This window comes from Asparagus officinalis, chromosome 9 (genome assembly GCF_001876935.1).
Source record: "Asparagus officinalis chromosome 9, Aspof.V1, whole genome shotgun sequence".
In the NCBI taxonomy this organism is placed as follows: domain Eukaryota; kingdom Viridiplantae; phylum Streptophyta; class Magnoliopsida; order Asparagales; family Asparagaceae; genus Asparagus; species Asparagus officinalis.
Genome location: NC_033802.1, coordinates 60616305 through 60631013, shown reverse-complemented (window position 1 = coordinate 60631013; position 14709 = coordinate 60616305).

Genomic DNA, 14709 nt, shown 5'->3' with positions numbered 1-14709 from the left:
CCCCTATATCTTTCATATTTTTGAATTAGTGCCCTAAATCTTTCACATTTTGCAGTTAATCTCCCAAATCTTTAAATATTTTGAAATTAGTCCCCAAATCATTTTATAGTGTTATGAAATTAGTCCTCCAAATCCTTCAACCTGATGCTAACTAAAGGGACTAATTTCAAAGCGCTTACAAGATTTTGAGGGACTAATTTCAAAGTACAAAGATTTGGAGGACTAATTTTAAACCACTTAAAAATTAGGGAGACTAATTTCGAAGTATGAAGATTTTGGGAAAACAAGCTAGATTTGGGGGGACTAATTTCTAAAAAACCCCTTCAGAAAAAAAGATATATATATTTTACGGAGAGTCAACAAATTTTCTCTGTTCATAACTTACACATTGCTTTAGTAGATTCTTCATGCGAAATGTCATTTTCTAGTAGCATACATAATCAATTATATCATCTATGAGCTTTGCACCATAAATCACTTTCTATTATGCAGATTCAAGCAGACTGCTCAATCTAAAATATCAATTTGCAATCTGTTTTATCATCTCAGAGTCTGAAAGGATGGCCAGGATTGAATTGAATACGGAGTTGATATTATGTCAATGTTTTCCAATAGAAATAACTTGGAAATGGATATATTTATTTTTTATTTATCAGATTATTATGCCTACTCTAATTTTAGAGCATAAACATGATATTATGTAAACCAAACCTGTACAAGGTAGAGATAACTATTCGAGTGTATATACACTTGTAACATTTTCACAAAGATATAAGAAGTAATTAATTGTATAAATTGGTACGTGTGTATAGACCTCATCCTTAAATGAATGAGGCACGTATATATAAATTGGCACGTGTATATAGACCTCCTCCTTAAATGAACGCACGTATTTATAAAGCCATTCCTATTCTCTTTCACCTCAGAAGATCTCGTAGAAACAAACAATTTACAAGAGAGATGGCAACTAGTTTCAAGTTTTTTGTTCTCCTCTTGCTCTGCCTCATCATGACAGGTAACCTGCATTTTAGTTAAGTTAATTTGAGGTTTCGAACTTGTCATTATTTTTCTTTCTTGTTTATCTTTTTTATTGTTTTGTTGGATTTAATCTAATAAATCTATTTGTGGGCACATATGATTAATCAATGTGTATTGCTATCTTTCAGGATAACCCACTAAAGTGATCAATTAAGTTGGGTTAATTTGGTATTTAAATAAGTCATGAGGTTATATGTGCAGATACCAGGTTGTAATTGTAATTTATTGAGGGGCTAAATTACAAAAGTACAACATCTATAAATAAGGGGTTATGGTCCCTAACCTAGGGTTACATTCTCTAATTCTCTTCACCCCCATCTAAGAGAGAAATTCGGTCCTAGAGGAAACCCTAAGGTTAGAAGATCCAAAACCCAAAATAAAGATCAAGCAATGGATTCAGGTATAAGCTTCCGCTCTTTTAGATCCTTGTTAATCTCTTTGAATTAATCATGGCTATATGGTTTTAGATCTCAAGTTTATGATGTAGATCTAACAAGTGGTATCAGAGCCACCTTGATTAATTCTTAGGGATTTAAGTTTTATTGGGTTTTTTGATCTTAAATCTCTGGTTAAAGATTTATTTTTTGGGTTCGGATGAACAGTAATGTTCGGTGAACAGTAGCGAAATTTTTTTTCGGATGAACAGTAAAGTATTTTTTTCGGATGAACAGTAACTGAAAAATCACCGGTGAACAGTAACTTTTTGGAATTTTTTGGTTTTCTCTTTGATTTTTTCTTCAATTTTTCCAATTCTGGATCTGTTTTGAAAATAAAAATCAAAGGTTTTTTGGGTTTGGCGGCGGCGGTTTCAGTTTGAAACCCTAAGGGTTCATGGCGAAAATTAAGGAGGTGGTTACCTCAAACGAACCTTGCGTTCGTTCAATTTTAACCGAGCTTCGCGCTCAACGAACCTCGCGTTCGTTCTAAGGTGAACCTCACGTTCAACTCAGGTGAGCGTCAAGCTCAATTTTAACGAACCTCGCGTTCGTTCTAAAGTGAACCTCGCGTTCAACTCAGGTGAGCGTCAAGCTCAATTTTTAACGAACCTCGCGTTCGTACTTCAGACGAACCTCGCGTTCGTACTTCAGACGAACCTCGCGTTCGGACTTCAGACGAACCTCGCGTTCGTACTTCAGACGAACCTCGCGTTCGTACTTCAGACGAAACTCGCGTTCGTACTTTAAACGAAACTCGCGTTCATTCCCAAGTTGAACCTCGCGTTCTTTTATTAAACGAACCTCGCGTTCGTTCATTTTCAGACGAACCTCACGTTCGTGCTTAAGTGAGTCTCGTACTCGATACAGTCGAACCTCGCGTTCGAAGTTAAGGGAACTTCGTGTTCATTATGGTTAAGCCTCGGCTTTTCATGGGTCCACTTTGGTATACTTAATTTATTCAATTAAGTTATGGGCCCTAGTTAAGCTGTGAGACCCCAATTAAGTTTTTGGAAATTCAGTTGATTTAAATTTTTTAATTTAAATCTAATTCGGTTTTTAATCAATTATTTAATTCAAATATTATGACACTAAGGTATTAAGGTTGTCTCTCACTCCAATTGATTAATTGAAACAAGAAGTTGCCAAAGTAACCTCTCTTGTGTAGATTGTTCATGAGGAATGTGAGATGTTTGTGTGTATGCTTTCGTGTAAATATTTAATCGGCCCAAAGGAAGGTTAATATTTATTTAGACTGTATACACATCTGCGATGATAAGCGTGTGACAATTATAAGGTTTACATGTGAATAATGAATCGATCCAAAGATAGTTTCATTATTTGACATGAGTTATTGTCAATGTTTGATCATTGCAACAAGGTATCACTTACAAGTTAATATTACTGTCCAAAGACTTGATATTAATTTTGTGCCGGTATCTTGGATGGAGATTGTCATTATTTGAATTTTATTGATTATGGTTATTGATGTGAGCATTCTTTTGTTTTATTTCAGCTAATGCATCTGCTGCAACAATTTCTGCTAACATCAACTCAATTCCCATGCTAAATGGGACAAACTTCAAGGTTTGGAAAGAGAACATATTAATTGTTCTTGGCTGCATGGATCTTGACTATGCATTAAGAACTGAACAACCCCAACCTCTCAATGCGGATAGCACTCCTGATGCAAAGAAGGAGCATGAGAAGTGGGAGCGTTCAAATCGCATGAGTCTTATGATCATTAAGCGCGGCGTTCCGGAAGCCTTCAGGGGCATAGAATCCGAAGGGATTACTAAGGCTAAAGATTTCCTTGCCGAAATTGAGAAGCGTTTTGCGAAAAACGATAAGGTAGAAACAAGCACGCTTTTAGCTCGCTTGATTTCAATGAAGTATAAGGGCAAAGGAAATATCAGGGAGTACATTATGGAAATGTCTCATATTGCTTCAAAGCTTAAGGCACTTAAACTCGATCTTTGTGACGAGTTATTAGTGCATCTGGTTTTGTTGTCTCTTCCTGCACAGTTTAACCAATTTAAGGTCAGTTATAACTGTCAAAAGGAGAAATGGACTCTAAATGAGCTCATTTCATACTGTGTGCAAGAAGAAGACAGGTTGAAGCAAGATAAGACAGAAAGTGCTCATTTGGCCTATGCCTCTAAGGATAAGGGCAAGAAAAGGAAGAATGATAAGGAAGCTGCTAAGGGTCCAGTTGAGAAGAAACAACATAAGGATAATCAGGGTTGTTTCTTCTGTAAGAAGCCTGGACATGTAAAGAAGGACTGTACAAAATATCACGCCTGGCGTGATAATAAGGGTACGTTCCTTGCTTTGGTCTGTTCTGAGGTTAATTTAGCTTCAGTACCTAGAAACACTTGGTGGTTAGACTCTGGTGCTACTACTCACATAAGTGTTTCTATGCAGGGTTGCCTGAGCTACCGAAAGCCAAGTGATGTTGAAAGACACATCTTTGTGGGCGACGGACAATCGGTAGATGTGGAAGCAATTGGGCACTTTAGGTTGTTGTTAGGAACTGGTTATTATTTGGATTTAAAAGATACTTTTGTAGTACCGTCTTTTAGACGGAATTTGGTTTCTGTTTCTGTATTGGACAAATCAGGTTATTCTTGTTCATTTGGAAACAGTCAATTCAGTTTATCTTTTAATTCAAATGTTGTGGGAACCGGTTACTTGAGTATTTATGACAACCTATATTTGCTTGATACAATTGCTTCTTACAATGAATCCTTGCATGTGGAATCACGTGGTACTAAGCGTAAATTAAATAAGGAAAATTCGGCGACATTATGGCATAAGCGCTTAGGTCATATCTCAAAAGGTAGAATTGAGCGTCTTGTGTCTGATGGCATTTTGGATTCCCTTGATTTTTCGGACTTCGACGTATGTGTTGAATGTATCAAGGGAAAACAGACCAAAGTGAAAAGATTAGGTGCCAACAGATCTTCGGATGTCTTAGAATTGATACATACGGATATTTGTGGGCCATTCCCTACGGAATCCTGGAATGGTCAACAATATTTTATATCATTCATAGACGATTACTCACGTTATGGGCACCTATATCTTATTCATGAAAAATCTGAGTCTCTGGACATGTTCAAAGCCTATAAAGCTGAAGTTGAGAATCAACTCAACAGAAGAATTAAAACCGTCAGATCTGATCGTGGTGGTGAGTACTACGGTAGATATGATGGTTCAGGTGAACAACGTCCAGGACCATTTGCTAGATACCTAGAGGAATACGGTATCGTCCCACAGTACACCATGCCGGGTTCACCTAGCATGAATGGTGTAGCTGAAAGACGAAACAGGACTCTTAAGGATATGGTAAGAAGTATGATTGCTCATTCTTCTTTACCAGAGTCACTCTGGGGAGAAGCACTTAAGACAGCAGCTTACATTCTGAATAGAGTACCAAGTAAAGCAGTTGCTAAAACACCTTATGAGCTTTGGACTGGTCGAAAGCCGAGCCACCTCAGGGTGGCTCGGCATGAGCCGAGCCACCCTCAGGTGGCCCGACTCCCCCCCCTCTCTCTCTTGTGCACAAAGGCACAGTTCAGAGAGGCTATAAATAGGGGGGGTGGTTGTTCATTTGAGGGACTTCTTCTGAAACTTTTGAGAGAGCCGAAACTCTGCCGGATTGTCACCTCAACTCGGAGATCTGAAGGCTTGAAGACTTGGAGACCCGGATTTGATTCTTAGCGAGCACCCGCACCGAAAAAGGCAGGAGTTCGAGAGAGTCTAATCCTCAGATCTACGTCGTTACACTCCGGATCTAAGCTTGGTTCTTAGATCCCGAGATTTGAGCGGTCGTTTCCTTGGTGAAACGATCCCTCCCGGCTATTATCTCCTTGGTGGGATAATACCCGTAATACGTCGTAGATCTGCTTGGATCCAGATCACGCGGTGGTCCACGGTAAGCAACCCCGGCGCAGGCAAACAACCCACAGAAGCAAGAGACCGAATAACAGGATCTTGTGATTTGTTCGGTAAAAGAGAGAAGTTGTAATTTTGATTTCTTTGTTTTATTTTGATTTTCATTGTAAGCCGGATCTTATAAAAAGACCGGATCTCTTTGTAACACATAAAGTTGTTAACTGAGTGCAATGACATCGATAATGAAGAAAACACCAACTTTTCCCGCGAACAGTCATATTCTAAACTTTTACTAATCCCAAGCTATAGTATGGAGTTAAGGATGAATAACAATATCATTATAAATTATAGTTCTAGCAGTAAAAAAATAACATTTCTTATTGCATTAAAAATAGAATTGCACTGCACTTTTCAACATTACAAGCTCATGTTTTATAATAAACAATCTCAAAAGCAAACATTAAAAAATAAGTACAAACAATATCATTATGAACTATAGTTCTAGCAGTAAAAAAATAACATTTCTTATTGTATTAAAAATAGAATTGCACTGCACTTTTCAACATTACAAGCTCATGTTTTATAATAAACAAACTCAAAAGCAAATCTAATACTATTCTAAAAGTGGCTAGGCATGTTAAAACATTTCTCCCGAAAATACTCTTCAAAACACATACATGCATACATATAAACACATACATATATACGCATACATTCTTAATAATGTCATAACTCTCCTATTAATTGTCCACTAATATTAAATTCTATTTTTTGTAACCCCTCCACTAATCCAATATTAATGTCATCAAACCATTCATCATATCTCATACATGCATGCATACATAAATCATACAATCAAGAATAGCCGTTGCAATCAAGAAAATAGAGAAAACATAAAAAATAGAAAGATAAGAGAAACTAAAAATAAAAATTTGATGAATTTTTTCCCAAAGAACCAAGTAAATGTTAGAATTAAGCAAGTTTAGGTAGTGGAATGGACATTACAATATAAGAGCAATCTTAATTGTTACATACCTACGAATAGACAAAAAATAGGGTAAATTTTAAAAAATTGATGGATGTGTAGTCACTTTGGAATTGATGGATGTGTATCTACGAATAGGTCCTTTGGAATTCCAGTAACTCTCTGGTTCTTAAATAAAGCCTTTCCATATCTGTAACTCCCAAACCATATTCCAAATATAAAAAGCACTTAACCTTAGTTCCCAAACAACATTCTCCTCCTCCTCCTCCTCCACTGACGCCATGTGTCAAGCAATCCGAGCCCAACTCAAAGAAGTAGGCTTTGTATGAATGCCCACACCCATCACCGCAAAGACTACCCAGACCGCTTCCGTAGCCTTGAATTTGACGAGTGCAATGACTACTTCTACGCCGAGGAGTGTCGCTCACGCGTGTGACTTTTCACCAATCATGCATTTCAATACAAGCATAACAAGGAGCTGTTTAATCGCATGGTTTGATTTTGTTTTGCTTTGTTTTGTTAAATACGATGTTAGTCGAGCGGTGTTAGTAATAAACACTAATTTTGTTGGTAGTTCTCATACAAAATAATATATTATATGTTTCTTGTCCATTTTTCAAAAGTGTTGCTTATTGAATTTCACCACAAGGAAAAGGATCTCCGGCTGGCTTTGTTTATATTCTCGTCAGTTCTTTGGTATTGTTGTAAATTGGGCTTCTTGGGCTGCTACCGAAGTAAATATCTTCACTGTAAACATGAGGATCATGTGATTACAACGTAGGAGTCTAGATGTTCAAGTTCTTATTGAATCAGATTACATTCTATTCTTTGATAAGGAAAGACACGAAGTTTTTATTTGTATACTATTGTGTAAATAGTGAAAGACAGTGTTTGTTGTTTCTGTAAGTTACAAAATCATGTTGTACGAGCAGTTGCAGTCCAAAGGTTCTGATTCCGTATGAGTCTGAACAATATTTCTCATTGTTGTTATTTATTTACGGTCAATTTTTGGTTAAAATTTTGGAGAGAATTTGAATGCATGTGAAGTGATCGGTGTACTAATTATCAATGTGAAATGCAAGCATGGGGAAAGTAATTAATATATGTTTCAGATATAAAATCTCCTCAGAATCAAAATTTAAACTGTTATGGATGATATGATGTACTGTCCTTTTTTACTCTTTTAATTAAGTTGTACCCTTCTATTACACAAAACTCTTGATTATAAGTACTTGACTCCTGAGATTCCTAAAGCGTTTCAAATAACCCTAAAAAGCTTTTAGGGAAACATTAGAAGAATAAGGGATTATCTGAGACACTTCGGAGTTTGGGGGCTAAAGTATCGAGATTATGTGGTCCTGTCAAGCGTTTTTACCAGGCCTTCCCTATAATATCTAAACTAAGAAATCCGGTTAGACAATGCCCATGCTCATAGCAGGTTGGATCTATCCAATTTCATTAGTATTATTATAATTTTTGAATTTCGATGTGAATTAAGATTTAAGAAAAGAAGTTTCGAATTACTGATTTAGGACCATTGTTGAATCCTACTCAACAAAATATGGAGGTGACAATTCGGAGTTTTAGGGGTTAAGTGGAAAAAAATACTGAGGGTATTATGCAAAGCACCTAAAATCATTAAGGGATTTTTTAAAATTTACCCTATTTTTTGTCTATTCGTAGATATGTAACAATTAAGATTGCTCTTATATTGTAATGTCCATTCCACTACCCAAACTTGCTTAATTCTAACATTTACTTGGTTCTTTGGGAAAAATTCATCAAATTTTTATTTTTAGTTTCTCATATCTTTCTATTTTTATGTTTTCTCTATTTTCTACTTTCATGATATTACTTACTCATTTTAAATTCATTTCTGATTGAATTAGAAACAATAATTCTTTGTTTTTTTTCCATCCAATTCAGCAAATAAAATTGATTTGACCAACCTATACATTAATCGAGATTGCTACAAGTACCATTAATATCAACATCGTGCGATGTTATTGTTAATAATCGGACTACAAATGAAATACTTGAATATTAGCTTTTAAAAAAAATCATTCTCACCTCTTCTGATGCTGTTGTTTACCTTTTTATGCTTTTTCCTGTAGGCTTGGTTTTAATCACTTTTCGTATCCACAAAAGATTTTGGAATATTCACCAAATTATTAATCAACCGTGCAAAGCACGTGCACTTAACTAGGTATTTAAAAAAAGAATAACGACAAACATGATATAAATATATTAATATATATTTATTATATATATACTATATATATATATATATATATACCTATATGTAATAATTATATATATAAGAGATCTCCACTACATTATTTGATATGACTTATGTGATAAAAGCAATCACATAAGCACACAAAAATACTAAAAAATTTGCATAAAAATTTCTTCTAAAAATTCCTAATTTTATTAAAAAATTAAATTATAATATAAAATGTTTTAAAAAATATTATCATTTATTCTTTTTGTTTCATATTTTAATTGATCCAAGATCAATATTTCTCCATCTTTATGTTTTTCCTAGGCAATTTTAGAGTAGCGTCTTCATTATCTACATCAATTGTGATATCAGGTTGGAGTTAGATTTCTTAAAATTAATCTCTTCAAATAATAAAGTCCAACACCAAAATCAACACATTTGTCTTCTACTCCCCCCTCAAAAACCATAACCCTAATCCATGAAATGGATTTGTACATAATGAAGAACAAAAGACAATGTCAAGAGACAAAAAAGAAAAAAGAAGGAATTGAATAAAAATAGCTATAGGTTTGTACATGATAAAGAGCAAAAAACAAGACAAGAGTCTAGAAATATATTAGGATATACTTAGATCAATTAAATTGTATTATTATTTATAATTAATATGCATAAAAGACAAAATATATTAACAATCTTAAACTATAAAACAGACTGTATGGGCCCTCTAATATAACTTTTTTAATGCAAGCAATCCCCAAGATTAATTTTAAAAATCTCTTGGTTTTGTGGAAAAGTTTGGGTGTAAAGAATAAATGTTAAATTATTTAATCCGATTAAAGTAGGATCATATACGTTAACCCCATACATGAAATTTAATTTAACCAAAACCCATATATATAAGTATTATAATTAGCATTGAGATCAAAGAAATGTGTGAGATTCTCTTTGACTTTTATACAAACATTATCTATTTAAATAATAATAGTATAATTAAACTTTATGGTCTGAAAAGAAATCAAACATACAATATAATTAATTATTTTAAAATAATCTACTCTAATCTAATAAGAAGAAAATAGATAAAAGTACTGTGAAAGTTGTTGCAATTCCATAATTCATAATTTTTAAACAATCTAATCTAGTCTAATAAGAAGAAAATGACAAAGGCACATACTTGTTGAAGGAGATAAAAGTGCCGTGAAAATTATCATAATTTCTTAATTTGAAAAAAGATCAAATGTATAATATAATTAATTGCTTTAAAACAATTTAGTATAATATAATAACAAAGGCACATACCTGTAGAATGAGATAAAATACTATAGAAATTATTGTAATTTCTTGGCTTATATATATTAGTATATGACGTTACATGTTAGAGGATAACAATTGTAAATAGAGTTCTATTTAAATAATAATAGCATAATTAAACTTTAAAACTAATTATGCAATACCTTGAACTACTTTAATTTTAGTCGGTGAGAGATCACCACTTTGTGTGTAATTATTAATCATATAGCATGTGAATTATTATTTGTAGTTTGATATTATTAATCATATAGCACATGAATAATTATTTGTAGTTTGATCATTGATCACATATAAGAGCGATGTGGGTAAATTTGGCATTTAATAAAGTCTAATGCACCTAAGTGTATCATGAACAACTTGAATTTTAGACCGTAATAGATCACCACGTTGTGTGTAATTATTAATCATATAGAATATGAATAATTACTTGTAGTTTGTCATTATTAATTATATAGCACGTGAATAATTGTTCGCAATTTGATCATTGATCACATATAAGAGCGAGGGGGGTAAATTTGGCATTTAATAAATTGTCTAATTTACCTAAGCTGTTCTTTTATTCAGGTTTACATTTCAATTTAAACTATATCCTTATCTTCATACTAGATATATCCAATAAGAATTCATCAATTTATCGACTTACTCTTACTTAAAGATTAGTATTTGAATTCCAAGGGTATTTTTGTCTACTAAAAGATTTTTCCGAAGTCATACTTTTAAAGGGAGTATAATTAGTTAGCAAGGGCATGTGCAAATGCACGTGCCAAATTTAGTAGGGAGTTTATGCAAAAGAATGCTACATTTTATACATGCAAAAATTAGAATAACAAATACTTTATTTACAAAATTAAGTTTTAAGTCCAACTTTTATAGTAATGATCAATTTGTATGGAGATAATAGTTAATATTCCTTAAAGTAATTTTAAATGTAGTCAATATCCAAAATGTTTTTAAAATTATGAAATTACATCATTTATAACAAACTTAGGTTAAGGTAAATTGTATATAAATCCCTCATCTATACCTTTAGTTCTACTTAACCCTCTAAGTTATTTGTTAGCACATAACACTCTTCTCTTAAGAATTGAGAGGGACTAAGTGCTAATAAATGAACTAATTGAAGGTATATATAAGGGAATTATGTGCAATGTACCCTTTAGTTTATTATATCTTTGCATTTCTGTTTATTCTGCTGTTTTTAAAATCATGCTATTTTGATTGAAATTATATCAAATCTTTGAAGATAAGTCGTACATAAGCCCCTCGTCAAAATCAAATTCCTCTAATTACCAACTTTCATAACGTTGTTGATTGTAATACATGTCAGAGAAACCTTGTTTTACTAATGATGTATTATTAAGTGGATTTACTTGCTCACAAAGTAAATTCCATGACTACCTCATCCAATAGGATAGTGATACATGTACCGCCTAATTTGCTTAGACAATTGGCATAAATATTGCTCTCTACCTTAGATAAAGGTACCTCATACCTTTACGTTCGCTCCGTACTGCCAAACTTGCTTGATGAGTCCTATTCTTTAAAGCCACATTTTTATCTTTGATATCTCAAAGTTTTTTTAGCACTTTAATACCCTAAAAACTATAAATATTTTAACTTTGATACCACAAAGATTTGCATTTTTTTACAGCAGTGCCTTAAAGTTAACATATTTTTAGCTTTGATACTCTAACCCGAGTTTGGGGTATCAAAGTGTCAAAGGCAAACCTTTATATGTCAAAGCTAAAAAAGTAGAAAATTTGTTAAGTTTATATGGAATTATTATACATTTGAAGGACTAATATAGAATATTGTAGATTTTGGGTATCAAAGTTCAAAGAACTATGAGCAATTTCAAAGTGAAATAAGGTGTTTTGGTCATGAGGGATTAATGACCAATTTCTAAGATTTAGGGAGTTATTATAGATTGACGGACTAATATGCAATTATTAGGTATAAGGAACTAATATGTAATATCCATCTTCATTTGCGGCTAAACATGTGAAGTTGTTGCAGTTTAAGTAAGATGCAAAAAAAAAAAAAACAGAAATCATTCTCCTTTTGAAAAGAGGGAGTATTAGAAAAACTTTCATTTTTCAAAAATTTCCTTCATCTTTCATGAAATTAACCAATTTACTCTATTATCATAACTCCCAATCTTATTAAATCACATTAATTAAAGGTTAATATTATAGTATAACTATTCTTTAGATTATTAAATAATTAAATTAATTATTATAATATTATTAGATTATCAAGTGTATGATGTTTTAATGTATTATAAGAATTAATATTTATGTAATAATACAACTCCAATTAGATTATAATAGTACAAAATTATATTAAACATTAGATTTTTTAATAGTATAAGATTATAATCAAACATTGATGTTTTTAGTGCTTGTTAGCTGCATATAACGTTTATATCTCATCTAGAGTGGTTTTAAATAAAAATTAAAATAATTAATTATGTAACTTTAATTAAATTAATAAACTAATCGTTATCTAATCAAATTGTTAGCAATAACTTGGTGTTTATGTGTACTTATGTAAAGGCATAGATGAAACATTTTATTCAGACTTCAATAGTTTATAGTGCCAAAGAGATACATACCATGATAGAAAATAGTTCACACTTCTTCAATTCTACCTTAAGTGGTCCCCACAAAACTTAGATTTTCTAAGGAGTAAAAATTTGATGTCCTTCTAATGGAAACATTTAATAAAGAAGAAAATATGCAGATTGGAAAGCTTCTTTTCATGCATTAACATGCTTGACAAGTGAGCTCCTCTTGATACCTCTAACAAATTAACATGAACCCCTCCAACTTCCATCTATTTTATTTCACTCCATATATAATCTTCTTCCCAAGTCCCCCCTTTCCCACTCTCCACATAACAGATACTAGGTCAAATTAAATGATTAAAGTGTCCAAGTTCTACTTTTTTCCCCTCTGCTACTTTTCTTTGCTCTCCCAATGCAAGGAAATTGAAGGAAAATGGGAGGTTCGAATACTAAAAGACCTGCTTCTGCTATTGAGACAAACTCGACATAAGTGGTGAGGTAAATTTGGTGAAGGTGAACAGTAATTCCGGTGATGAACAGTAATTCCAGCGGTGAACAGTGGTTTCAGCGGTTTTAATCATCTAGCTCATGTCTTTTCTTCATTTAGGGATTTGATCTAAGTTCTATTCATCAATTTAGGGTTTAATTCATCAAAATTAAAACTAATTGGGATGGGATTGAAAAGAGATAAACTTACATTTAGAATAGGGTTTGATCTCTCAAACGGTTGATTCATATGAAATTTCTTCACAAAAGTTGTAGATCTCGCCCTCCTCTAGAACTTTGCTTCATAAAATATTTTTAAATTCCAACGAAATTTTTTTGGGTTTTTAAGAGGGGGAAGGCGACTGCTCAGCATGAGAGAGAAGAAGAAGGGGATATATGTAAATATATATATATATATATATATATGTTATATATATATATATTATATATATATATATAGTATATAATATATATATATATATATATATATTATATATATATATATATATATTATAATGAGTATTAATGGGTTATCCTTGTCATAGGAGAGGATTTCCATGCCTTGACTAGCCTCTAAAATCAGCATGATTGAGGCTACCATTATGGATGATCCGGCTGCCGTTGAACTTGATTCTAACATGATTCTAAAACCCCAACACACTACAAGTATTGGGGTGAATCGCGTTGTCGGTTTGACCGCTCCCATCGAGCCATAGTGAAAAGATTCTAAATCACATTCAACGGGCGTTAAAAATTGATACGAGTGGAAGAAGGTACGACGGCGACCGGGTCAGCCCTAAAAACTTGGTGTGTTTGGGTTTTAGAAATATGTTAGATCAAGTTCAACGGGAGGGCGGACATCCAGCAAATGTTGCTCAAAATCAATGTGATTTTAGAGGCGTTCAAGTGAGGAACATCCCCTCCTATGACAAAGAATACCCATATAATCACTCTCTCTCTCTGGCTCTCTGCTCGGTCTCTCTCTATATATATATATACGTATATATATAGTAGAGAGAGAGAGAGAGAGAGGGAGAGAGAGAGAGAGAGAGAGAGAAGAGGAGAAGAGAGAGAAAATAATGGTAAAACCTTTAGTACCAAGTTTCTCTATTGAAGCTTTGGTAGCGACGCTGGCTTAGATCTGGCCTCTACATCAATCTAGCCACCCTCGCATCGAAGATAGAGTCCTCAATCACTATCACGCACTAACTTCAAAAAAGGCGACTGCCATTCTTCGAGGCGTGAATGTAAGGGGGTAGATTTAAGCCAGCCTCATTACCAAAGTTCATGCAAAAAACTTGGTACAATGTCTCTCCATATTTCTCCTTTATATATATATATATATATATATATATATATATAGTATTTTATTATTATTTAAAAATTAGGTTTCAGTCTCCGTCATCAGAACTCGAAACTTTACCCACAACATGGCCTCGATATTCTAATATCAATAGTGCAAACCTCATATCCATCTGATCAATAGAAAAAAAATATGAAAAATAGAAATGCGGCATGTTTCAGCAGACTCGCGATATCGAGGGTGAAACTATGAATCAATCTCAAATTGAATTCAATCTTATACGTTCACCCCAGAATGATCACCAACTATAATAAACTCATTTATTAGTATTCAAAATAATTTTTCAATTTTTTAGGGTTTTATAGTAGCAATCTTGGCGATTTCGGCAGTAAGGGTCGGAGCGACGTCAGAGGACGCGGATGAGCTGGGTTCGATGGGCAATTGTGGCCGATTCAGTGATTATGG